This window comes from Euprymna scolopes, chromosome 26, assembly GCF_053919585.1.
Source record: "Euprymna scolopes isolate OS-2025 chromosome 26, ASM5391958v1, whole genome shotgun sequence".
Taxonomy (NCBI): domain Eukaryota; kingdom Metazoa; phylum Mollusca; class Cephalopoda; order Sepiida; family Sepiolidae; genus Euprymna; species Euprymna scolopes.
In genome coordinates, this window is record NC_136507.1 from 69,604,179 (window position 1) to 69,631,359 (window position 27,181).

Consider the following 27,181-nt stretch of genomic DNA (forward strand, 5'->3'; position numbering starts at 1 on the left):
AAAAGAAGAAAAGAAGAAGGAGAGAAGTAGATGAAAAGAAGAAAAGACAAAAAGAAGAAAAGTCATAAAGAAGAAGAAAAAAGAAAGAAGAAAAAAGGAGAAAAGTAAAAGAAGAAAAAAGAGGAGAAGAGAAAATGAAGAAGAAAAAGAAGTTAAAGCGAAAAAGAAGTAAATAAACAAGAAGAAAAAGAAAAGACTGGAAAAGAAAAAAAAAGAAAAAAGATTAACCCTGATTATTCTAAATGTGAAGAAGAAGAAGATGATGATGAAGAAGAAGAAGAAGAAGAAGAAGAAAAAGAAAAAGAGAAAGAGTGTAGAAAGAAGAAAAAGGAAGAAGAAAAAATAGAAGAAAAAGCTAAAGCAAAGAAAGAAAGAAGACCATGAAAAACAAAAAAACCGGAGAAAAAGAAAAAAATACCCTGTATATTCTAAACGTGGCTTTCATCAAGAAGAAGAAGAAGAAGAAGAAGAAGAAGAAGAAGAAGAAGAAAATTGAAAGAAAAAAACAATTCAGTCAGTTGAGAAAGTTTTTCGGCTCTTCAAGCATGAATTGCCAGCATCAGACCTAAACTCAGTATTTCTATTGCAATTGAGATCCGGACTTACACCATTTTAAAGTGTACCCTTTCTGTCTGTCTGTCTGTCTATTTGTCTGTCTGTTTGTCTCTGTCTCAGTAATCTCACCCCTCTCTCTCTCTGTCTGTCTGTCTGCCTCTCTCTCTCTCTCTCTCTCTCTCTCTCTCTCTCTCTCTCTCTCTCTCTCTCTCTCTCTCTCTCTCTCGCTTCTGAGGCAATTTCTAGATGCTGGTATGCTTCGGCACAGTTTCCTGTTGAATGACCTCTTTTTGGCCAAGTTTCAACTCTCTGACTGATGACAGGAGATTCTGATCCAAAATCCGTTGATAGGAAGGAATATTCATGTTGCCCTGGATAATATGGCCCACGTCCAGAGGCCGAAAACCAGCCACAGATTTTAGTAATTCCAACATCTTGCTTCACTACTGAGATGAGGTTATTTGATTGCTGAACAGTGTTGGCCTTTTGCCAAACATGGAAGTTTGGATTGAAACCAAACAATTCTATCATTGACCTATCCGTCGAGAAAGTGTACTGCCAGAAAAAGTCTCGTTTATGTTCTATAGAACCCTAACCCTAACCCTAACTCACACCCTAACCCCCTAATTCCTAATGCTAACCCCTAATCCTTAATACTAACCCTCTAAAGTGATATCTATGAAATGGCTAATAAAAGTGGAAATCCTTTCTATAATCCCAAACTATTTAATGCAAATAAACTCAAGTCTATGGCTGAATTGTACACCAAGTTTTAGTCAAGAGTGTTTAACAGTTTTTGCTTTATAAAAATCAGCGGCATTCACCTTAGGTGAGTTGAACTGGCTTCCTACGTAGGAGGAAGTATCATGGGAATATCAAATTCACAAGCAATGCCCAGTAACACACACACACACACACACACACACACACACACACACACACACACACACACGTGTAACGTGTCCGGTCCCAACACACGCTGTGTCTAGTTTCAGTCGCAAAGAAGCCAAGACAAAGAATAGGAAATAACTCTAACTCGCTTGTTTTTTGTAACAACAGCATTTATTTCCTCATTCTCTCTTTACCGCTGTGACGTCCCTCACGTGATCGTCTTCTCGAGCGTCCTTCACGCCTCGCACGTGATCGCGAACGTTATCCACGTCTCTCTGGTGATCGTTCGATTTCTCTTTTTTTATAGTCTTTTTTTTGCCGCTGACGTTATTTCACATGCATTTACATCCGCGCATCCGCGCTATGTTACACACACACACGCACGCACACGCGCGCATGCACACGCACACACAGACCCACACACGCACGCATGCAAACACACACGCACGCTAACACACACACACACATATATATATTGTATTATTGATTTACATAAGATTAACTCGTTTTGAGGATTAAAAAAATTTTTTTAAATGTTGATAAATTTAAAAAAATCTTTAGTATTTATTCATTTAGATATAAGTAATCCAGATAAGTAGCTATCGTGAAAAAAAGCAAAGTATAATTAACTTTCCGTCATATCTGAAGGAGGTTGTACATCATTATAAGTTTATTGAAATAAAGTTAGATACACAAATTATGCTTGATTCGCTAAATTTCTAATACTTTCAAAGAGAACACAGCGGCATTCATCATAGGCGGCCCCCAGTCGCACGCATATACCGGTCAACGGAGATGACGACGTTAGGTTTTTGCAGAGAAGTATTGACGTCGTCCTATATAGTATCGCTGGTATTCTCAGATGGTCGCCCATCTGGTACTGACCAGGCTCAACATTGCTTAACTGCGATGATCTAACGAGCTTTATAGTCGTTCAATGATAATCACATTTGGATATGATGAACTATATTTTAACTGACTGAAACATTTTGACCGTGGTAGCTTTTTTCAGCAAAGAAATGATTTGGGGGATCGTTTTGACTCATTATCTTTTAGATTATAATACTGGTATAAATCAGGGGTTATGGTCCGGTGAGTGTGAAGCCCATTTAGGATCACACAATGTTAATCATATGAAGCGATCACCACAATCTCTCCGCATATCACTGAACGGGGATAAACAAAGATTGCTTCACTGTTGTGGTGAAATTATTTGCTTAGCAATATCGGATGTTGTCTTCAAATATGGTAGTTTGGATTTGAACCGAACAATTCTATCTTTGACTCATCTGTTTATAAGTTCATAAATTAAATAGTACTTTATTTTGGATGTTCTCATATATCCCATGTTTTTCTCGGTATTATTGGTCTCTCAGCCGTGTAGCTTAATCGGCGGATCTTTCTTTTGGATACGTTTTCCAAACAATTTACGTATGCTGTATAATTTGATTGGTCAGTTTAAATTGAATAATTTCAGCATCCACACGTATTTTGGCCGAATGTATTGTATACTTCACCAATATACAAGGTGTCTTCAATAAATTTCCAGACGCTTTTCGTACGGGCACTTTTATTGATAATATGCACATGGAACTCTAGTCATCTTCGAAGTAATCTTCTCCGGCTGCAATGCACTTGTACCGTTCCAACAACTTCTGGTAGGCCCATGGACGTCCCCTTGTGTGAACGTGTCAATGACCCTCGTCACAGCCTCTTTCATCACCTCAATTGTCTCCTAACGACAGCCTCTAAGGTTTTCCTAAAAACCAAGGTTTCCGAATAACCAAAAGTCACAGACAGCAAGGTCTTGACTATAGGGAAGGCGAGGAACTGTCTTGATGCCATCTTGGTCAGATTGTCTGTGACAAGAGTGGAGCACTCGTGGAACAAACTTCATGCAAATCTTCCGCATCTTCAATTCCTCGAGGATAATTGTGAGTACAGTTACCACACTGACGTCACACTGTGGACTTAATTGTCTCTATAGACACACGACGGACCTTATCCATGAAATTCTTTATTTGGCTAATCAACTCTGGTATTCTAACTTCCTCATTCCTCCCACACCTCTCATCATCCTTCACAGACTCCCTACCTTCCTTGAATCCCTTATACAACTAAAAAACGGATACTCGATTCATGCAAGATGGCCCCAAACCATCTAAAGCATTTCATGATTTTTTTCTTTTTGTTCAAGTTTAAAACAGAATTTTATTGCATATCGTTCTTCTAAAGTGTCCTCACGTCCAGATTGCATTTTTGAAATTCATAAGCTGTGACAATCAGGCTTTAGTAGGGTGTTTTCGAATTCCTACTGTAGCTGTTCATTTAAACCTAAAATCATAAAAGTCATCTCATAAGATGTATAACTATAACATAGTGAATTTTCAAGAGTCTACATAAATTTTAAATGCATGTACAAAACAGTCTTGAAGGCAACTCTTATATTTACGTGTTTCAGAATTTAAATTATATTTGAATTATTGTAGTGTTGCAACGTTGTCCGGGAACCAACACGTTGTAGCCTCAGTCGCAAAACAGACAAAAAAATAGAAAAGAATTTCAACCCACTTTTCTTGTGGTACGGCGACATTTATTCCCCCATTCTCTCGTTACTGCTGTAACGTCTCTCACGTGATCGTCTTCTCGAACGTCATCCACGCTATTCACGTTGTATCGAACTGTATTTCCGTCTCTAACGTGATTTCCTTTTTAAGGCTTTATTTTTCCCTACCGGTGACGTCATTTCGCATGCGTCTCATACTCGCGTCCACGCTCTTTTACTGTGCTGCCAGATGAGGCGGTCTGAAGATACTGGCTTCATGACCCAAATTGCGCCAAACTTTTGTTTCCTTTCACTTTACTAAAAAACTCAATCATGTTCTGAACTCTCTTCACACGAGTTCCGTTTTCTTATAGGTGCACGGAAGAATTAAGGACAGTTCTTTACAATGTTGGTAATAAGAGGAGTTCTTGCCGAGATGATAATCCTATGCGCAATAAGGAGATGTCAATTCTTTGCCGGTGTCCTTTTTTTTTTTTTTTTTTTGCAACCCACAAGCATTTTTACTGGAAGTTGTAATGGTTTGCAGAAGATAAGGAATTCCATTTCTTTGATGCATATTTAAATGTTGCGCGTTTGCATCAATCCCAATCCTTAGGCATGTTGCAATTTAGTTTGGAATTGTATTTTATTTCGTCCGTCACGCTTCAGTTTGAGATAGTATCTCCATTCATTTAGTCGCACGTCAGGTTTAAATACTAATAAATAAAAAAATGCTAGAAAGCTTTCTACTCTAATAGCTTCTTTCTTCGGACAACTAGACTTTGGAATTCCCTTCCTGCTACCTGCTTCCCTGACTGTGCTGATATGCAGAAGTTGAAATGTAACGTAAGCCAATATCTTGTCCATCTTTCTTAGGCAAGGCCCCAATTAGTAGCCCCTTACGTCCAAGTGGCGATACGCCGTATTTGGAGAGAAAAGTGAGTACAAAAAAAACAAAAAACAAAAACAAAATAAAAAAGAACCCCCCCCCCCAAAAAAAAACAAAAAACAAAACAAACCAACAAAACAACAAAACAAAACAAAACAAAAACGTTTGATCAATTATTATCACTTTGAATGATGTTTAAAGTTATCCCTGAATTATTCCGCCAACAAGTGAGAATGAGCTCTCCAATTTTTAAGTGAAAAAAGGCTTCGAAATAGCGGCTTCATCGTTTTCTTGAGCGGACTTCAATTTAACCAGCAAATTATATACGGTTAACTTATTTTATTAATTATAGAATATCCTGCGACTCAATAAACCACTATAACTCACTAATCGGTTTTCGAAGTTTTTAGTCGGTCTTTAAAAGAGTTTGTTACGTAACGGTTTAATTTCAGCGTTCTGACGATGCATCAAATGGTGAGAGAAACGAAACTTACGTGACAAGATGACCGAGGAAGAAGAGAAATGAACAAGGTCAAGTGTGTCACTTGTATAAAGTAACTACGTTACAATTCGACAGTCTTTCTTTTCCAAGGGAGTCACCACTTATCAAGGCGCGAAGGCCACTCGAGGCTAAGGGTTAATGAATGTAAGATGGTAGTGTAGTAATCGTTAATGGTGTATATTGAGTAGAATTTGAATTATTTAAGGGGACAGCCCATCAAGAACTTGTTTACATTGAACTTTAAGGCTACCATGTTGTAGCCGGCCGGGAAGCAAACCAGTGGAACAATGTTCCACAGGCGGACAGTTCTAGAACAGAAGCTTTATTTGTGGAATCTGCGTTTAGATTTAGGCAGAGAGAGAGAGAGAGAGAAAGAGAGAGAGAGAGAGAGAGAGAGAGAGAGAGAGAGAGAGAGAGAGAGAGAAAGGGGAAATTAGTGTTTTTTGCGAAAGTTTGGCAAGGGAGACCATAGATGGGAGCTCAGACGAGCACTTTCTATGAAAATAACGATAGAGCAGAGACGGGCTCGTAACATCGCTTTTGTAGGAAAGAGATTGCAGGGAAAGAAAAGAACCCATTAAAACAGGAAATTTTATAGCCCGTTGAGGACTTTATGTCAAATCGATGGTCGAATATGGTTAATTTTTGCATTAAATATTAAGCACTATTAATCCGTATAAATCCCTAATTTTGCATCGGACCGATACCACGATACTTAGTTCGCATATCATAACAAAGGTCCATACAAAATTTCAGCCAGATCGGCTCAGTAGTTCCCGAGAAAACTTCTAGAGTAAATGTGGTATTGTGGTGACTAATCTCAATTAATACGTCTTAACCCCGAACCCTGCAGTGAACGAATACCATAATAGTTAGTTCGTTGGGCTTTATTACAACCAAAGTTCATACAAAATTTCAGCCAGATCGGCAAAGTAGTTTGCGAACGAACAGACAGACTAAGATAAATATAATACAGATATTTAAAGAAGGAATGTCACAATTGTAAACTATTTATTGAACACAAATTGCTATTTTGCCCATCGTTGTTGAGGTACTTGTGGATATATCCGTTTCTAAACAGAATTCGTGATAAACCCGGTAGCAATAAAATTCAGCATAATGATTTCATCGTCTAAGATGACATCCATTAGGCCAAATCATACATCTTTTTTTTTAATGATAGGAAGCTGGACAACGCATCTCTACATTCTTCAGGAATTCAAATTTTGGATTAGAATCAACTCTTTTGAGCGAGAGAGAGAGAGAGAGAGAGAGAGAGAGAGAGAGAGAGAGAGGGGAGGGGGAGGGGGAGGGGGGAGGGGGAGGGGGGGAGAGGGGAAGATTATATTTTGTGTCGGAAATGTTCTTTTTTTATATTTTATTATGAAAAAAAAAACAACAAAACATTTCATCATCGCGGTCTCCATCATGTGAGATCATGTGTGCGTGTGTGTGTGTGTATGTGTGTGTGTGTGTGCGCTCGCGCGTGCGTGCGTGCGTGCGCGAAGGGGGGGGCAGTGGAGGGCTGTGGCGGCACGTTTCGTTTTGTTTCTATTGGAAAGTTGCCGACTGACTTTTTTTTTTTTTTTTTAAATCTGTCTGTCAATAATATGGCGAAAACACGGACAAAATATCCGAGGTTTGTTTTTATAAACGGATTGGACTTGTCTAGAATAATACTTCCATAACATTTTTTTACATATTCACACGCACACACACACACGCGCGCGCGCGCGCACACACACACACACGCGCGCGCGTCTAGGTCAAAATTTCTGCATCTATATTTTTCTTTTCATAGTAGTGAAGATAGTTTGACATTAATAATAATAATGATGATGATGATGATGATGATAATAATAATAATAATAATAATAATAATAATAATAATTGTAATAATAATAATAATAATAATAATAATAATAATAATTGTAATAATAATAATAATAATAATAATAATAATAATAATAATTGTAATTTGAGTTCCTCTCCGCTTTTGTGTGTGTGCGCGTGTGTATGTCACTATAAACTGGCACCACACCAAGTAAGTGAGGAGGGAGGAAAGTCCGAGGAGAGAAAGCACTAGCCAGACCTCCACTGGATAAGTGTAAAGAGGACTGGGACTTTGGGGAGGTATTTTGCCACCCAAATTTCAGTGAAGACCAATGGTCGCCGCCAATGAGAAATCAATGGTAAGCGGCTGTTGCGATAACGCAAATTCACCTGCAAAAGTTATCGAAAGTGGTGGAGAGTAGTGGAAATCTGCGGAGACGTGCTATGTTATATCTCGACTTTTTTTCTTTGTGTAACCGTGTCTACGTCGTTTTGCCCTAACGTTTGTATGGGCATGTTTTAATATGGTCTTTATGTGATCGTCCCTTCAAACTTGTCCGCGTGCATCTTTTCCCGTTTCATTATATATCAGGTTTATATACAGTTCATATACATTTATACTTAAGTTGTGTATCTACTTGCTGTAGTTCTAAACTGTGCGTGTGTGTGCATATATACCATTCACCACACCTTTAGTTTGTGATATTTTGTTTTCTGGGATGCTGTTCTTCCGTAACTGATCAATGCTCTGTAAAGAGCATTCAAGAAGAAAACATGACGCCAGTTTTCTGGCAAGGACCTCTTTATTTTGTCTACGAGTGAACCGGGAGCTCTTGCATTGCTGACTTAAGCTTTCTTGCGTTTCCGTCGACGCATATTTTCTCTGTCCCTCCTGGTCTCGAAACTAACTTGTCCAACTGTCTACCAAACTTTGACTCTAATCGACTGTCGATTCCAAAATCCCCATGTGCGTTTCTATTTATATCAGGGTATATATGTGGTGGTGGTGGTGGTGGTACTCCTCTACCGTTAACCGGCCTGCACCCAAACGCACCGACCCTCTTTCTAGCACGCAGCTGTACGCTCTGTCAATGGAAATCACTGAGTTCACTGTGTCACCGGCAACCCCACGACCTTTCTGCATCTACCCGACACAAATAAGTTGCGTTCAAATCAGTACCACTTAAACTGCGTTACTGACACACAACATTTGTTGTCACTCACTCCAGAGAAGACCACAAGTTATACTCAAAGAGAAATCTTTGATGATAGCATGTGTGACTACTCCTAGTGAGTAAATAAAAGCTAAAACTAAAGCCTCTTTCAGGACTGCCAGCAACCATTGTAAGAAAGTAATAAAGAATGCAAGAGAGTTATATGCTCAGTCCATCAAGTCCAAAGTAGCTGAGCAGCGGCTTGGTTCCCACCAGTTTTGGCAAATAGCAAACAGAATCCTGAACAGAACTATTATCAATGGACCTGAGTTAATCTCGTCAGCATCAGAAAAAGCCAAACTCTTTGCCAATAACTTTGCAGCTAATTCTACCCTTTGCGACCAAGGCCACCAACCCCCAATATTTCCTCCTGTATCAGAAAACATGCTATGTGATATACAAATATCTGTACATGATGTTGCCAAGCTAATAAAAAAACCTTGATTCCAGTAAAGCAACCGGCCCTGACGGTATTCCAATTATAGTACTCAAAAAACTTCAACCAAAACTAGCGCCCATACTTACAAAACTGTTTAAACGTTGCTTCCCATCACCCTGGAAAATCTCATCAGTATGCCCTGTATTTAAGAATTCACGTGATCGTTCATCCCCCTCTCAGTACAGGCCAATAAGTCTCCTGTGCGTCATGAGTAAGTTGCTGGAATCTGTGTTACATAGAGAAGTAATCAACCATCTCAGCAAAAATAACCTTCTTAATGACACACAATATGGTTTCCGTTCTGCTAGATCTACAGCAGATGTGCTTACAGTTATATCTCATAGGATTAGTGAATCTCTCGACAGAGGCAACTTTTCTAGGGCAATTGCTCTTGACATATCAAAAGCCTTTGATAGGGTATGGCATAAAGGTTTACTTCACAAGATCTCCAGCTATGGTATGTCTTCTCAATTATTAAATCATTTCTCTCTGATAGGTTCATAAGAGTAGTAGTTGATGGGCAAAAATCAGAAGCTCACAGTATTAATGCTGGAGTCCCTCAGGGGTCCATCCTGGGCCCAACTCTTTTCCTGATCTACATTAATGATCTTCCAAATCACATCCTTACATCATTCGTAGACATTTATGCTGACGACACTACCATCTATGGTAGCACATCTAAGACAGTAAACGACCAAGTTCTCTCCGATTCTCTCTCCTCTGATCTTGATCACGTTGTACAATGGGGAAAGGAGTGGCTGGTTACTTTTAATGCATCTAAAACCAAGCTTCTATCTTTACATCATCAACGTTCTGTCCCCATCTGGCATCAATTAAAATGAATGGCTCTCGTCTTGGGGAGTCCTCAAGTTTTGACAGGCTTCTGGGCTTGACCTTTATTCCTGATCTTAAATGGAATACTACATAAAATCTGTTGCCAAGGCCGCTGGAAAAATGGTTGGATCCTTCTATCGATCCAGTAGATATCTCACTGTTGATGCAATTCTCTATCTATATAAGAGCCAGATACGTCCAAGTATGGAATACTGTTGCCACATATGGGCAGGAGCTGCTAGAAAAGACTTGTCCTGCCTTGATAGGGTTCAAAATAGACTTCGTGGCCTTGTGGGTGATGTCCCTTTCTCTTCGCTGCAACCTCTATCTCACAGAAGAGATGTTGCGAGTTTGTCTCTGCTTTATCGTTATTTTCATGGAAAGTGTTCGACTGAGCTTCAATCTATGCCCCCCCCCCCTCGCCAAACTTTCACAAGAAACACTCGTCTAGCTGAAAACATTATCAATAATTCCTCCCACTCTTTATCTGTGCCTAAACCTAAACATAGATCCATGATCAAAGCTTCTTTCTTAGAACTGCACGCCTGTGAAATTGCCTTCCGTTTTCCTGCTTTCCAGCTGTCTATAATATAGTTGTCTTCAAGTCCAACGTGAACAAGTTTCTGATGAGCCGTTCCACTTTAGTTAACAAATTTACCGAACTTCCATTACTATCGGTTACTATATTGTCCTTTTGACTGCTGTACACTCTTTTACACTTATCCTTGAGTGGTCTATCGGCCTTGATAAGTGGTGACGCCTATGTAAAAAAAAAAAAAAATAATAATAATTCTGATTTCGTTTGCCAACGTCTTCCTAAAAAAGAGATAGGATTCATTTTCAGAGGACTTCCCCTAGTCCCGGTTCCAAACCAGAAGCTACAAAGATCAAGTGTTTTCCTAAGGATGTAGGTACCTACAATAGCAGAAGTCTGAAAGGCGCCTAAACCATCGGAGATTCGTAGTTTTTTCAAATGTCCTTCCAGACGACTTGATATGACTCCTAGCGTACCAACTACGACCGGGATTATTTGTGTTTTAACCCCGTGTATTCACCTTATCTCCAAGGCAAACGGAGCATAATTGCTCCACTTCTCGGTATCCTTCTCTCTCACATTCCTGTCCCATGGTACTGAGAAATTTACAATTTGCCAGTTTTTTGAGATCTTGTCAATGACGACCAAATCCGGACGATTATGTTCCAATTGCTTGGTCGTTATGACACTTTTGTCCACCATACCTCCACATTGCTATCCTCACTTTTTGTCACTTCATCAGGCATCTCCTCAAACCACTTTCCAACACAGTTCACCCCAACCTTCTTCCAAACCTCCTAGTATATCCGGAGCCCCATGCGATCATGTCTTTTGCGGTACTCTTTCTGGGTTAATTCGCTACACCCTGCTACAAGGTGCGCAACTGACTCTGAGACCTTTCCACAAATCCGGCGTTCTACAGTAACATCCTCTCCTAAAACCACTTTTTTAAACAGTCGCGTTCCTAAAGCCTGCTCTTGTGCTGCACAAACAAAAGCTTCAGTACTCTTAGCCAGATACCCAGCTTTAAGCTATTGCTGTGATTTTTCATCAGCCACATCTGCTACATCCTGGAGGAACTTTCCATACATTTTTCTTCTCAGCCAGTTCTTCTGCCCTTTCTCTATCCATACGTTTCACATACTCAGCCTTTGTCTCACATACATCCACTTCATTGGGCCCAACCTTGAGCATCCACTCCTCACTTCTAACCACATGCTCCTTCAACGACATCTCCTCAGTTCTAACGCAATCTTTTACACTTTTCAATCCTCTTTCACTGTCTTTCCTCTTTTGATACAGCCTAGCCACGCTACTTCTAATGTGGAACATACCAAACATTACTTAAACTTTTCTTGTTTTGATATCCATGGCATGCAACTCCTTGTAAGACCATTCTAAAATTCCCGCACTGTACCTCAAAACACTGACTGCCCATGCATTAACCGCTTTCATCAGGTTTCCGCCATACAATTTCGACTTCGCAATCAGAGCACTTTCCGTTAAAGTACTTGCGAAACAGGCACAAAGATGAAACATTAAGCCGATGGGTCAGACGTTAAAACTATAGTACAGGAGCTATTAGATTTGAGACTCTTTTTTGAACCCTGTCTAAGAGTGAGAGATTAGTAGTAGATGCACCAGCCCAAATGTTATAGCAATACTGCATGCATAGGAGAATTGTGGCTTTATATATAGGATACTTTCTGGTGTGACCAATTTTCTAGCACGATAGAGGGAGCCCATCTTTGAAGCAGCCTTGGCAAGATTGAAAGAAAACAAAACAACAACAGCAAAACAGTAAATTTAGACTTCGTGAAGAGAGAGAGAGAGAGAGAGAGAGAGAGAGAGAGAGAGAGAGAGAGAGAGAGAGAGAGAGAGAGGAAACAGTAAATCACATAAGTAAATATAACAAATTAGCTCAACAGGAGGAAAAGGCAGACACGATTGTGTATAAAAGGCAGTTCACTGGGAACGATGCAAACGTTTGCATTTTGAAGATGCAGGCAAATTGTATTAGCTGAGATACAACGCGCGGCTCTTTACAAACAGACTTTTCTGTTCTTTCTCCAAGTTTACAACATGTCAAGAAAGAAGAAAAGAAAAAAACAAAGAAAGAAAACAACATACTGAGGATGGAGTATAGCTCCGAAATATATTTATGTAACAAATTTCAAACAAGAAAAATGTTCCTTTATTTTCCTAATATTACGTTGTGATTTCAAATTAAATCAACGTTTCTAGATGGAACTCACACCTTTGACGTTAAATATAGATAATAAAGTTTGTGTTTTTTTTTAAACAAAATGTTTTAATTAAAGGTGATAAATATATGTGACAGCTTTACTTACCAGCAAGACATATGCATACAGTTCGTATGTGGCTCGATGATGTATGTTTTCAACTGCTTTCACCGAAAGTTTGGACTGACCATTAAACCTATAATCCGAAAAAGATTTGAACAATAAGTCTTCAGAAATGTATTTTAATTTCTCTTCTAAATCATCAATGCTATGGAATATCGTTCGTTGTTTGTATGCTAATATATATATATATATATATATATATATATATATATATATATATATATATATATATATATATATATATATATATATATAAAATGAAAATTACAATTGAATTTACCAAAATGATCCAAGATGGTAAAATTAAAGTAAATTATAAATACCATATTCCCTCTGCTTAACTTATTTTGTTTTCGAGTAAGATCTTTGACTTATTTGTTGTTTCATCAAATACTTCTGCATGCAAAATCCGATCCCGCATTTTGCTAATTCCTACCCTCTGATGAGAAGGAGAGTATTTCTTCGAAACTCCGCGGATTAAGGACTATCCATTTATCTAGTGTTTCCTTTTCAGATTAAATATGTTTTTAACTCATTTCAAAGTGTTTTTTAACATATTTCATTAACTGTTTGCTCATATATATATATATATATATATATATATATATATATATATATATATATATATATATATATATATATAAGTGAACGTGTATGTGTGTGTGTCTGTGTGTCTATAAAAGTGAAAGTGTGCGTCCGTGTGTGTCTGTGTGTGTACATTTCCCTACGCAATAACTCTGTCAATTTTTAGTCTACAGACTCGAAATTTGATATACAGATTACTGAGATTTGGGAAAATCTTTGTGATCGGTTTTCGGCCAGAACTTTGGCTGTTAAGGGGTCAAAGTTCAACGATTTGACCTTTGAGAACTCTACCAAACTCCTCCGACAATTTTGGGTCTAAACACTTGAAATTTTAGATATAGGTTCCTTAGACATGGATCTAACTTAATAATATTATTTGAGCCCAAAACAATAAATTTTAAGGGATTATAATAGGGGTCAAATTTAAAAAGTTGACCGCTTTTTTTTTGCTCAACATACATCTTAAAACACCCAGGCAACGCCCGGCTGAAATGCTAGTTAGTAAATTTCATTTAAAGCTTAACGGCAGAATTCTCTAGTCTAATTTTTCGTGTAATTTGGTGACTCCCTGAAGGTGGTTGATGAAGATAGATATGAAAAAGAAATTTGTTGAATAAAAACGAAAGTGTCAGCACAAATTTTTCGTAAAAAAATGGCCCCCCTCCACACATAAAGACATTAAACGAAGCAATTTAGTGATGGGACGATTCCAATATTTTTATCGATTCCGATACAATTACCGATTCCGATTCTTTATAAATCTCTAAATATTTAAATATAAAAGTGTTATTTTGTCCCGATTACTGTAAAAACATATCTCAAATTTGCCTGTCTTTTCTCAAACGTAAAAACACACTTGTAAGGGGGGTGGTCTAGAGATTTTATTTTTATGTGAGTTTAAATTAATAAATATTTATTATTTATTATTACTACAAGCAGTGGAAAATATTTTTTAAACCAAAATCAAATAAAAAAGATAATTGAAGGAATCGGTTTGGGCATCGGAAAATAGGCTAAAATTTTTCCGATTGCGATACCGATTCCGATACTCTAAAAAGCTCCGATTTTTCCGATTCCCAATTCCGATTCTGATTAATCTTTCTAACTAGAAGCAGTATTGGAAAATGGTGAAACAAATAATTGTTTGTTTTCAACACTCTTTCCGCGAATGAGAACTCGTTCTAGAATGTGGTAATTTCGCTGAAAAAAAAAAAGAAGTGATATTTGGGTAATTTTGGCAAGGTAGAAAAATTGTGCAATTATAGAAAATATATATTTATTTGTGATTCTTCCAAAACAAGGCGTTTCATTATATTTCCAATGTCTTTTCGCACAGATATGTGCTTTTTAAAACTCTCTGTCCTCGCCACCTTTCGCTGGCATTAGCCAGCGCTTTACCGCCCTCGTATTTACACATCTTGCCCGACCAGCAACTTGCTTCTCTCCTTCACCACGTGGTGTATTTTTGTCTCCTTTTCTTATAACGCAAGCTCGCGCACACTTGCTAATTTGCATACGTGCTTTAACGGCCGCTGCTGCTGATGTTTTCGCTTGCTGCTGCTGTTGGTATCCTCACACACGCCCATACACGCTCTGTTACAGAAGCACCTCCCTCGTTTTTGTTTTGTTATGAAAAGGATTACTTCTACAGAATTTAACCGTGATGTTGTTTTTGATTAAAACTGTAAACTAACACTAAGTTAAGTTTAGACTTTGAACCTAAACAGATAGGCTTTTTCAAACTATATTTTTTGGAGTATCAAATATAATATAATTTTGAACAGAATAAAAAGAACGAGGGTGCTTCTGCAGAGTTCGAACCTAAAAAGATATGCTTTTTCAAATTAACTCTGCAGAAGCACCCTCGTTCTTTTTATTCTGTTCGAAATTATATCGATTAATACTCCAAAAAATATACTGCATAAATCCGAAAGTGTAAAATAAAAATTGTTACAACGGCTTATTTGAACGAAGAAAAATAAAGTTTTTGTTCGTTTCGAAGAAATAATGGGAGGGGATCCGATATTTTCGAAGAGTCTTTTTAATTTAATTTGTTTTGTTTTATTTAATACAGGGTAGAACGATAAAGTTGTCACCCTAAGGAAAACAACACTACAGTTTTATTTTAAAACTTCTATTGAAAAAGATCAATCAGATAACTTGATTATGTACTAGAGTTGACACTGCGTCACACGGTTTCCACTTTAGCTCGCATGCGCAGATCATGATATCATAATGATTAGATCACTCTGACAGACGTTAAGACATTTAAAAATAAATGTTTAAATTTCAACAATATTTCTCGCGGTTGAGGCTGGCTGTGTGGATTTGTTCCTAGCTAATGAAGCCAGAGATGACTTCGTTGCCGGGTTTGAATCTCCCGACCGGCCATAATCGTGACACTCTGCACTGATGATTCCCGAAAGAATGAACCAATAATGACTGTACGTATTTAATATTTATTATAGTAAATAATAATAATAATAATAATAATAATAATAATAATAATAATATATATATATATATATATATATATATATATATATTAGGTTGCTGCAAAAATAATGTCGTTTTGAACGTTAACATTACTTTTACAACAACCTAATATATAATCGTGTGTTAATATATATATATATATATATATATATATATATATATATATATATATATGATTCTCTCTCTTCTGATCTTGAGAACGTGGTGCAATGGGGGAAAAGGTGACTGGTTAAATTTAATGCATCGAAAACCAAGGTTATCTCCTCTTATCATAATTGCTCTGGCCCTCATCACGCTCCAATTTTAAATAAATGGCTCTCGTCTTGGGGAAGCTCCATGCCTTGACAAGTTTCTGAGACTGAATTACCCGCTGATTTTAAATTGGACGCATACATGAAATCTGTTGCCAAGGTCGCTGGAAAAATGGTTGAATCACTCTATCGCTTCAGTAGGTATATTAATGTCAATGCAATCCTCTATTTAAAAATGTAGTACTGTTACCACATCTTGACAGAAGCTGCTCGGCACGCTCTATCTAGCCTTGATAGACTTCAAAACTGGCTTTGAAACCTAGTAGGTTATCTTCCCTTTTCTTTCCTGAAACCTCTTTCCCACAGAAGAGAGGCTGCGGGCTTTTCTTCTTTATCGTTATTTTCATGGAAAGTGCTCGACTTAACTTCAATCAATGGCCCCATTATTAAACTTTCACAAAACACTCGACTAGCTAAAAACTTTGTATACGATTTCTCCCACTTTATCTGCTTAAATCTAAACACAGATTTCACGAATAAAACTTTTTTCCTAGAACTGCCAGCCTTTGGAACACTGTTCTGCTGGCCTGCTTCCCGGTTGAATACAACACGGTAGCCTTCAAATCCAATGCAAACAAGTTCTTGTTGAGCCGTCCCCATAAATAATAAAATTCCACCTAATTTACCATTGACGATTACTACACTACCGTATTTTTCAAAATATTCGTTTAAAATAGAGATAGCCACATACCAACATATAAACTCATGAGAAATATAAAGGATTTATTAAGCTTTATTTGAATTTATTTGTAAATTCAATTGCAGTTGTTTTCCTTGAATTGGATTAATATATTACTTTTCATTAATTCTGGCCTGGCTAATTAGTAAAGTGGATAAATGAATGATTCTATGACGTTATTGATTGAGAAATAATTAATTGCTTCGGTATTATGATAAAATAAAATTCAGTTTACTTAATATTTTTATTGCGTTATTTGGCTTTACTGTGTATTAAGTTGTTTTTAATCCAGTAACATTAATGCCGAGAAATGTATGAATATGTATATGTTACTGTTAAATATGTGTATCTAAAATTGTTAATTGCTTGTTGAATAGTGTGTGGATTTTATTTACGAAAAATATTTGGTTGGTGCAAAAATAACGTCGTGCTTTATCATATCTATATATCTATAAAAGTGAACGTGTCTGTGTATCTTTTTTTTTTTTTTACACAGTGATCACCACTTATCAAGGCCCGGAAGCCACTCAGGGATAAGGGTTATTGCAAGTACATTACGTTAGTGAGGAGATTTTATGAAGTGATTAATTAGGGGGGCGGTTCATTAGGAATTTGTTAACATTAGACTTGAAGATATCCAAGTTGTAGTCCGGAGGGAAGCAGGCAGACGGAACAGAGTTCCACAGGCGTGCAGTTCTAAGAAAGAAGCTTTGCTCATGAAATCCGCGTTTTGATTTATGCACAGATATAGAGTGGGGGAAATTTTTCACAGTGGATTCAGCTAGACGGGTGTTTTTCGTGAAAGATTGGCGAGGGGGGACCAGGGATTGGAGTTCAGATGAGCACCTGCCATGAAAATAACGATAAAACAAGGATAGGCTCGCAACGTCTCTTCTGTGGGAGAGGGGTTGCAGGGTAGAGAAAAGGGCATCCCCCACTAAACCACGAAGTCTATTTTGTACTCTGTCAAGGCATGATAGGCTGTTTTTGGCAGCTCCTGCCCAGATATGGCAACAGTATTCCATCCTTGGCCGTACTTGGCTTTTATATAGATAGAGAATTGCATCAGTAGTGAGATATCTGTGTATCTGTGTGTCTGTGTACATTTCCCTACGCAATAACTCTGTCATTTTTTGTCTACAGACTCGAAATTTGATATACAGATTACTGAGATTTGGGAAAATCGATGTGATCGGTTTTGGGCCAGAAATTTGGCGATTAAGGGGTCAAAGTTCAACGATTTGACCTTTGAGAACTCTACCAAACTCCTCCGACAATTTTGGGTCTACACCTTTGACATTTTAGATACAGGTTCCTTGGACATGGATCTAACTTAATAACTTGATTTGAGCCCAAAAAACAATAAATATTAAGGGGACATAATAGGGGTCAAAATTAAAAAAAATTGACCGCTTTTTTTTTGCTCAATATCCTCTCCAAATACCCGGGCAACGCCGGGCACCCATGCTAGTATATCTATAAAAGTGAACGTGTCTGTGTATCTGTGTATCTGTGTATCTGTGTGTCTGTGTACATTTCCCTACGCAATAACTCTGTTAATTTTTAGTCTACAGAATTTTTAGACAGAATTCCGTGGAATAATTCACAAATGGGTACAAGGGAAAAAAGTAATGAGTTCAAATAATATTATTAAAAGAAAGATAAATTGTGGGTAAAGAGAAGAAATGGAGAGATTTTAAAACACGACTGTCAAGGCTGAGTTAAGAAAAATGAGTAAAGAAGAAAAAAAAATGATTGAATGATGATTGAGTTATTTTTAGAATAGAAAAGGCAATGTCAAAATCATCAAAACAGGATGATATATATATATATATATATATATATATATATATATATGTATGTGTGTGTGTGTGTGTGTGTGTGTGTGTGTCAAAACGACATTATTTTTGCACCAACCTAACATCTGTGCATAAATCTAAGGTTGGTTAGATTTGTCTGTGACAGAAATAAATATGCGTTGGGAGGGAAACAGAAGGTTGTGTGGGAAATTAATAAGCCTTAAACTTTACGAACTATGTTGAGGTGAAGGAGTGACTGTTAAAATCGACGAGAATAAAGAATGACATCATAGAGTTAACAGGAATATAAAATATGCAAAAAATGGTTCTAGTATTGTTAGGAAGAGTTTCACATGAAAACAGATTAAATATATTTATATCAAATTGAGCATAATTACCATACCATGCACGACACTAATTAAAATATGCTTCTACCTCTTAACAAGTACAAAAACTACAAAACCCAACTTTCACGGGACAATACCTGAGTTTTGATTCCCACCGTTCATATTACGTAAAAAGGAAATCGTCCAGTACTTAGAACACCATACCAGAACAATATGTAGCAACGAAAACACAAAACAGGAGAGGATGGACAACCTAAGAATAATCATCCACCGAAATGACTACCCAGAGAGCGTTACATCGGCCCCGAAAAACCTGGAGCAACACTAAAGGACAATACTCGAAAACTCGCCACAGTTTGCACACTGTATATAAAAGGCATGTCCGAAAATTTAAAAAAAATATGTAGTTCATATCACACCAGAACAGTATTTAAAAGTGACTTGACTCTCAAAAAACACCTAGTACGAGTGGTCCTGGACCGAAAGTCTCATGAAAAAATAAAAGAAACTGCGTGTATGAGATTTCATGCAAATGCGAAAAACTATACAAACATGAAACCGGTCGTCTCCTAAAGATAAGGCTAGAAGAATACCATAATCGGGAGGAGGTCGAAAAGTTGGAACAAGCTGATCACATATGGAAAGACACCGGAAAACACTTTCCTTTATGAAACAAGGTCAAAATAATTGACAGGTGTTCAAAGCGGAGAGTTAGACGACTTAAAGAAGCAGCACATATGCTAAAAAAATTTACTAAGCAGACCGAGTATAAGTATATGGGAACCTCTAATTATAAAGAAAAAAAAAACATAAATTGTACAGTTCTCTCCTTAAAATGTCAACGACAAAAGGAAGATAATGCCCTGTTAAACTTTATTAGAGTTACCTCCCTTTGTCAACCAATTTTTTTTTTTCATACATACGAAACTACGGCGAACAAAAAAAAAAACAAAAAAAAAACGAAAACGACTCTAAGAATACGAAACCATCTACGGAGCCAGTAATTTTTCTCCTTTCTTTTCCAAGATGGCGACCAACATGTCTGACGAAGGTCGAAGGCTACATCGACCGATACGTTGCACAAGTAACACTCAAGATGAGAACAATAGTCCGATCAAAACAAATGATACAAACAATCAGCCCTCATTTCAAAAACTCAGAACTGTAATTACAAAATACTTTCTCAAACCATGAAAACACTCTATCTGAAAGCCCATCATCCAAACTCCTCGGCCTAACATGAATTGGAACAAATACATTGAAGACATTGCCAAAGCTCCTGCAAAGAGGATCTCTCTCTCTCTCTCTCTCTCTCTCTCTTTACCGTGCTAGAAAATCCAATTTAACATTAAATAATCAATTCTAAAATACTGCAATATTTTATGTTATAAATTCATTATATTTTTACCTAGAATATCTTGTCCTTTTCTTTGCCAGTTTTAACAACCAGTCCTTTTACTATTCTAAGTTTAATCTAAACCATATTATTTTTCATGCTCGCATTTTTCTATGTAATCCATGATTTTTTCAGGCTTTGCTTTGTCACCCCCCAATTATTACCAACTTCTTAAATTGACTAAATAAAAAAATATCAAATAAAAGACGTAAAGGTCAGTTAGCGATTGATGAGTATAGCGACGGTGAATTATCAGCGACAGTATAGCTGAGCGACAGATTAGGACAGCGGTGAATTAAAAGCGGCAGTAGTAGCTGAATCGACGTAATCGTGGCGACAGAGCAAAAACGCGGGTGCGCAACGAATGAAAACATTGTAAGGAGGGCAAAATATAAGAGACAATATATATATATATATATATATATATATATGTATATATATATGTATATGTATGTATATGTATGTATATTATTGTTGTCTTCGAGAATTGGGTATCCCCATTTTTCTCTACGTTTGCAAAAAAAAAAACAAAAAAAAAAAACGGAGAAACTTTCCGTTTGTATATCTTGCTACAGCATCATGTCCGCCGTTCCCAGCCGATTTGAGGTAGCGTAACAGATTTGGTTGCTATGGTAACCAACAGGCAATAAAAAACTGGCTCTTCGTTCTTTACAGATTCTGAGAACTTTTGAACACTAAGTAATTTTATTACAACTTTTGCTTTACTGGACGAAAATTGAAATTTTTTATTTCAAAATATGCTTGAACTGTAAAAATTGTTTGAAATTTGGTTGCAAAATGAGTGAGCTGTGAATGTTTAAAGCAGTTCTACATGAGTAAAACTAACACTTAACCATATATTCAAACACGGCATTGTTTGAATGACATATATATATATATATTGTGTATATTTAGGCAGCATATTCTCATTTAGACAAATATTATGGAATAGCACGGAGTTATTCTGTTTTACAATTTTCCTTTTTATCTTCTCCAATCTCCAAGAACACAAAAAGGACTATTCGGAGATTGGAGAAGATAAAAAGGAAAATTGTAAAACAGAATAACTCCGTGCTATTCAATAATATTTCTCTCTCTCTCTCTCTCTCTATATATATATATATATATATACAGAGCGAGAGAGAGAGAGAGAGAGAGAGAGAGAGAGAGAGAGAGAGAGAGAGAGAGAGAGAGAGAGAGAAATTAGATGAACTTTCTTTTGACCGAAAAAAAAACAAAATATAATCATTTGAATAATAAATGTTTTTGTAAACTCTTACTAGATGAATAATTCCTCGAAGACTTTTTTGTGGCAAGAAAAAAAAAAGTCAGTGTGATGTTGGGAGCAGAATGAATGTTGGCGCCATAAAAAGTGACTGGACTTAGTTTTGGCATTCTTCTTCTCATCAATATATTCTCTTTCTCGCCGTTTCTTTCCTTTCTTTCTTTTTGCGAAAATTGGCTGCAGAATCAGAGAATCAATCTGCAACGGTGTCAATAATGGCAGTAGCCGCAGCAAAAAACAAAAAACAAAAAAAAAAGAAAATCAGCAATCGCAAGAACAACTGCCGCCGTCGTAATCAGAACCATGATACGTACATTAGTAAGATCAGCAAAAGACCGACTCGGTGTGCGTCATTCAAGAGCGCTGGACAAGTGGGGGCGCTGCCGTCGTTGTCGCCGTGATTCTTTTGGAGCAGGAAATAGAGAACCGTACTGCTTTAAGGATTAATAGGGATTAGTATTTAATGCAAAAATGAGCACAAATTTAACCATATTCAACCATTCATTTGGCATAAAGCACCCGTTCTAAGTCAACGGGCTATAACTTTTACCCCCTTTTAAACGGGTTAACAATCTAGTATACAATAGTATCCAACATGGTCAGAGTACTGTTGATGATGTTCAGGATATTTCTTTTTGTCTGTATGTCTGTATGTCTGTTTTTCCGTTCCACTTTTCCTCGGAAACTACAGGACGATCTGAATGAAATTTTGTATGGATCTTTGTTATGATAAGGTGCAGCGAACTAAGTATTATGGCATTCATTTGATGCACAGTTACGGATCAATAGGAATTAATAAGGATTAGTGACTACAATAACACACTTGCTGTAGAGGGTTTCCAGGAAACTACCAGGACCGATCGAGCTGAAATTTTGTATGGACCTTTATTATGATAACGTGCAGCGAATTAAATATTATGGTATCCGCTCGATTCACAGTATGAGATTAATAGAGATTAACAGAGATTAGTCATCATAATACCACATTTACTTTAAAAGTTTACTTGGAAACTACTAAGCCTATCTGGCTGAAATTATGTATGTACATTTGGTATAAAGTGCAGCGACCTAAGTAATATGTTATCTATTCAATGCACAGTTAATGATTAATATGGGGTCAGTATTGAATGCAAAAAAGAGCACAACCAACCATATTTAACCATCAATTTGGCATAAAGCGGCCAATATCAAAGTGTAGTATCTGTTCTGACGCTGTACTTAAATTTTTTGTTCTCAGTTAGTGGAGGAGAAATCCTTCATTACTGACACAATTTTTATTTTTGTTCCTTTTCTCCACATTAAAAAATGACCATGGTGTCTAACTCTGCCCTCATGGGGAAGCAAAGTAAATAGGAACTTCTGTCTGTTTTTAGCGGGGTAAAAAAACAATAGAATTTTACTACTTTTGACAATGATCAGGAAATGAGTTTTTATTATTCCGTTATTTATATGTTATGATTGAATCCTATACACAAACAAAGCGTGGCAATGGCAACAACTATGATGAAATAAATAGTCGCAACGATGCAAATAATATAAATGACGTATGTTCAAACATAAGAATATGATGTAATGAACATGATTATGTCCGGGTTCCTCCACACAGGAATATGATTGGCTGGTGTAAGTCATAAATACCGAAGGATATAGCAGCCTTGGAGAGGCCCCGAAAAATACATCGAAAGCTTACAGCTTAAAAATATTACATATTAAAAATATATCCATATGACTAGGGTGCATCAGTTTAAATCAAAACCATTGTTTCATGAGTATTTGGCCAAATTCAAGCCCTATATCGCTTGAAAATTTTCACAAGAACAGCCTTTCATCAGACGTATTGAAAAAAAAAAACACTTTAACAATGCATAATAAGGAATCCATTTCCCTTAGAAGGAAAACCATGAGGAAATATTTTAACTTTGGAAGGATGAGATGTAGGTAAAATATTTCCTCATGTTTTTCCTTCTAAGGGAAATGGATTCCTTATTGTCCATTGTTAAAGTGTTTTTTCATTTAATACGTCTGATGAAAGGCTGTTCTTGTGAAAATTTTCAAACGATATAGGGTTTGAATTTGTCCGAATAGTCTTGAAACAATTGTAACTAACGATGAAATAGACTATTTGTTGCTATCAATTTATTGCTTGATGTCTTGATTTTCTTAAAAAAATATATGAATGCTCAATTAGGAAATATGGTAATTTTGAAACTTACAGTTTAAGTCATATCATTTTGATTTAAACCTTATTGGTATATGAACGGTTGCCGAATTTTCAATTATATAAACCCATTAAAATTCGGAATACTATACATAAGAATATATATATATATATATATATATATATATATAACTTGAGTTCCTTCAGCCATAATTGAAACCGAAACCAAAACTTATGAAGAATTCTTGATAAAATTATGTCTAAAAATAGATGATTGGAGTGCCATCAGTTATAATCGAAATCGAAATCCAAACTTATGAAGAATCCTAGATAACATTATTTATAAAAAAATAGATAATTTAAGTGCCATCAGCTATAATCGAAACCGAAACCAAAACTTATGAAGAATTCTTGGTAATATAATTTATGGCAAGAAATGGAAGTACATAACAACTAAACGACCCGAATGTAACCGTGATACAGAAAATAATCCACACGCTATCGTTATATATATATATATATATATATATATATATATATATATATATATATATATATTGCAGATTTTTTATCTTTGATCTCTGTGTAACAGATCACGTGTCCGTTTTGCTTTTTTTCTGCACGTTCTTTACGATTATTAAGTTAATAGTAGATACACTCTCAATTGTGTCGTCAATATTTTGCACACGTATAGTAGGCAAGTTAATGGTCTTAATATGCTTAATGAATTAAGTTATTTTTTATCTACTCTAGTGTGTGTATTCGTGTATACATCTCGGATTTAGCGTTAGGCTCTAACGCATCTAATATTTAGTATGTATTTTGTCATCACGTTCTAGCGACTTCCATTCTTCTTAATGTTGTCTTGAATGACTTTTGATTAATTTCGACTTCTGTTCTTTCATCAATATTTTTCCGTCATTCTGCACTTTTGTTGATGTCGCGTTTCCCCTACAACGATCCAGAAGTGTTCGGTCTTATCGTGTCTGGTTGCGCCTTTTTTTGTCTTTCTTTCGTTTACGTTTTTGGATTTCAAAGATCTGTTTGTTTTTACTGTCCAGATGTGTATGTGTGTGTATATATATATATATATATATATATATATATATATATATATATATATATATATATATATACACACACATATATATATACACACATATATATACACACACACACACATATATATATATATATATATATATATATATATATATATATTGTCTAAGCTTTCAGCTTTTTGCAAGTATCTTTTATTTTATTCTTCCTGTTTGTGGTTCAGTTTTTCTTTTTTCTTTTTTTGTCAGACATCGTATTTTCCTATAGTTTTCTGTTCTCTTCTGCCTTATTTACAACTTTTTCTTTTTTTCGTAGTTGGTTGAACTTATTTTCCAATTAGCTTTCCTATCTGAACCTTTTTTTTCCATATTATATTTTTGTTTATATTATAATCTTTTTATTAGCGATTTGACCACTGTATAAATTGTTTAGTTTTCTGATAGTATCTGTCAGGATATATGTAAGGAGTATGTTCATTTCTTCCGTTTTAAGTTTTCGGTTTTTCACTCTTTAAGAACGCGAGTTTTGTTTTGTCCTCATTCATAGTTTATTTACTGTGTTCAATTTTTGCTGCTTCTTCCTTGTCACTTTTGTGATCAAGTAGCTATTGCTTATTGAATTTCGTTTTTATGTTGTGCCAGTTTTCTACCTGTGTGTTTTCACTGAGGCGTGTTTCCAGATGCTCTGTTGCACCACTTGTTTTTTGGTCCGTTATTCCGGACGATTGCCGGATAATCGGCCATTAGTTTTTCCTGAAATTTTGCCACAAATTGTATTTCATTAAATAGATGTGCACAGTATTTTTTTTTTTCGAAAATTCCCGTTGCGACATCAAGGGTAAAAAGGCGGAAAAAATGCCCCCAAATGGCACAAAAAACCCGACACTTTTTACCCCATAGCGTTTGATCCATCCATTAGATTTTCCTGAAACTTGGCCAAAATGTGGAGACCATTGTTCTTAATATAAATTCAGTATGGGTGACTCTGGCAAAGTTCTAGTTCGTATCTCTCTGAAACTTTTTAGGGTTTAAAAACATGCTTTTTTCGAGCTCTTTTTTCATATTACTCAAAAACTTGATATGTATGTCTATATAGTGGTTTTCCATGGCGCTGAATTTAAATATACATGTCTTAAGGCGTGAAACTGGACCGTTTATCCATTTTCACTGGGATTCGGCGTTCACAGGAGCTCAAAAGGGGTCACAAATGCCTAAAAATTGCAAAAAAATTGCACTTTTTCCCTCATAACTTTTGCCCCATCCATTAAATTTTTCTGAAACTTGGCAAAAATGTGAAGGCAACGTTGGCCCTTCACACTTCTCACATTCATCATTTCTTCACTATTTTTTGTGGAGTCATCTCACATGCAGCACCAGAGGGGGACAACGCACGTGCGGCTTGTTCTTTTTACTTTTATTAATTCTAGCTCTGAAAAGCACCCCCTCTTGAGGGAGTGTCTTACTCCATCTGCAATCGTTTGTTTCATTGTATGGAAGTCAATAGAACTGTCCCATGGACAATTCATGCGTTTTGAGTCTTTGTGTGCGATTGCTTTTGTGATAGCATCTCATTACATTGTAGTCCCTTTTCTTTCTTTGTGTTGTTCGTTTGCCGCAGTATTCAGTTCTATTTTCCTGTACTTGAGACGTGGAATTATCTATTCTGGAATTAGAGGTGTTATTTAACAGTTTTTAGTTCGTAGAGTTCTTGTTTCATAAGTTATAAGGGAAAGCATTCGCAAGATGTCAATGGTTCTCCGTGTTAACCATTACTGGGCGATCGTAATACTCACTTTTCTCCTTCCAGTAATGTTTAGTTTGATATGTCATGTTTAGATGCGTGTGGCAATACTAAACTTAATTTACCCGTGATTCTGCCACAAAGATAGCATTTTTACGTACACAACGAGAGTAAAAGAAAATTACGCAGTAAGAGTTCTTATTCGAGTCGTTATCAGAAATTTCTCACAGACAACAACCTTTGGTTTCTGGGTCTGAAGTCTTAGTGGCAACAATCTTTTACGTGTCTGGATGGCGATAATATTGCAAACCGGTAATAACCAAGAAAAACTGTTTAATCAACAAAAATGTTTATTAGTAAAAAGTATGCTACAAAATGAAAGCGATTTAATGAAAAAAAAAGTATAAAGTTCAAAATGATAAGTTCCGTTTGATTGTTTTTAAATTCAAATAACTCCTGGTTACTTTTACACACGCATGCATTTACGAGCGTTTTTTCATAAAAAATAAAGTCTTCTATTTTTTTAGTTATGAACCTACGTTTCAGGGGTACTATGTAGGGAGTTTAGTAGCAAGATGTCTGTTTACATTACACTTCTGCATGTCAGTACAGTTGGGGAAGCAGGAAACCGGGAGAGAATTTCAAAGTCTAGCAGTTCTGGGGAAGAAGCTATTAGAGTAAAAGGCTTTCTTACATCTAGGGATCTCAACTGTGTAGGGGTGG

At 36.4% G+C, this 27,181-nt stretch overlaps 1 pseudogene across 1 annotated transcript in view; it reads right to left on the bottom strand.

Moving 5' to 3' along the window:
• Nucleotides 1-12,669, bottom strand: part of LOC145247874 (FAD-dependent oxidoreductase domain-containing protein 1 pseudogene) — a 50,937-nt pseudogene extending 38,268 nt beyond the window's left edge. The window contains exon 1 of the transcript XR_013863292.1: nt 12,589-12,669. The product of XR_013863292.1 is annotated as an FAD-dependent oxidoreductase domain-containing protein 1 pseudogene (transcript). The remainder of the gene's footprint in view (nt 1-12,588) is intronic.
• Nucleotides 12,670-27,181: the final 14,512 nt, after the last annotated feature.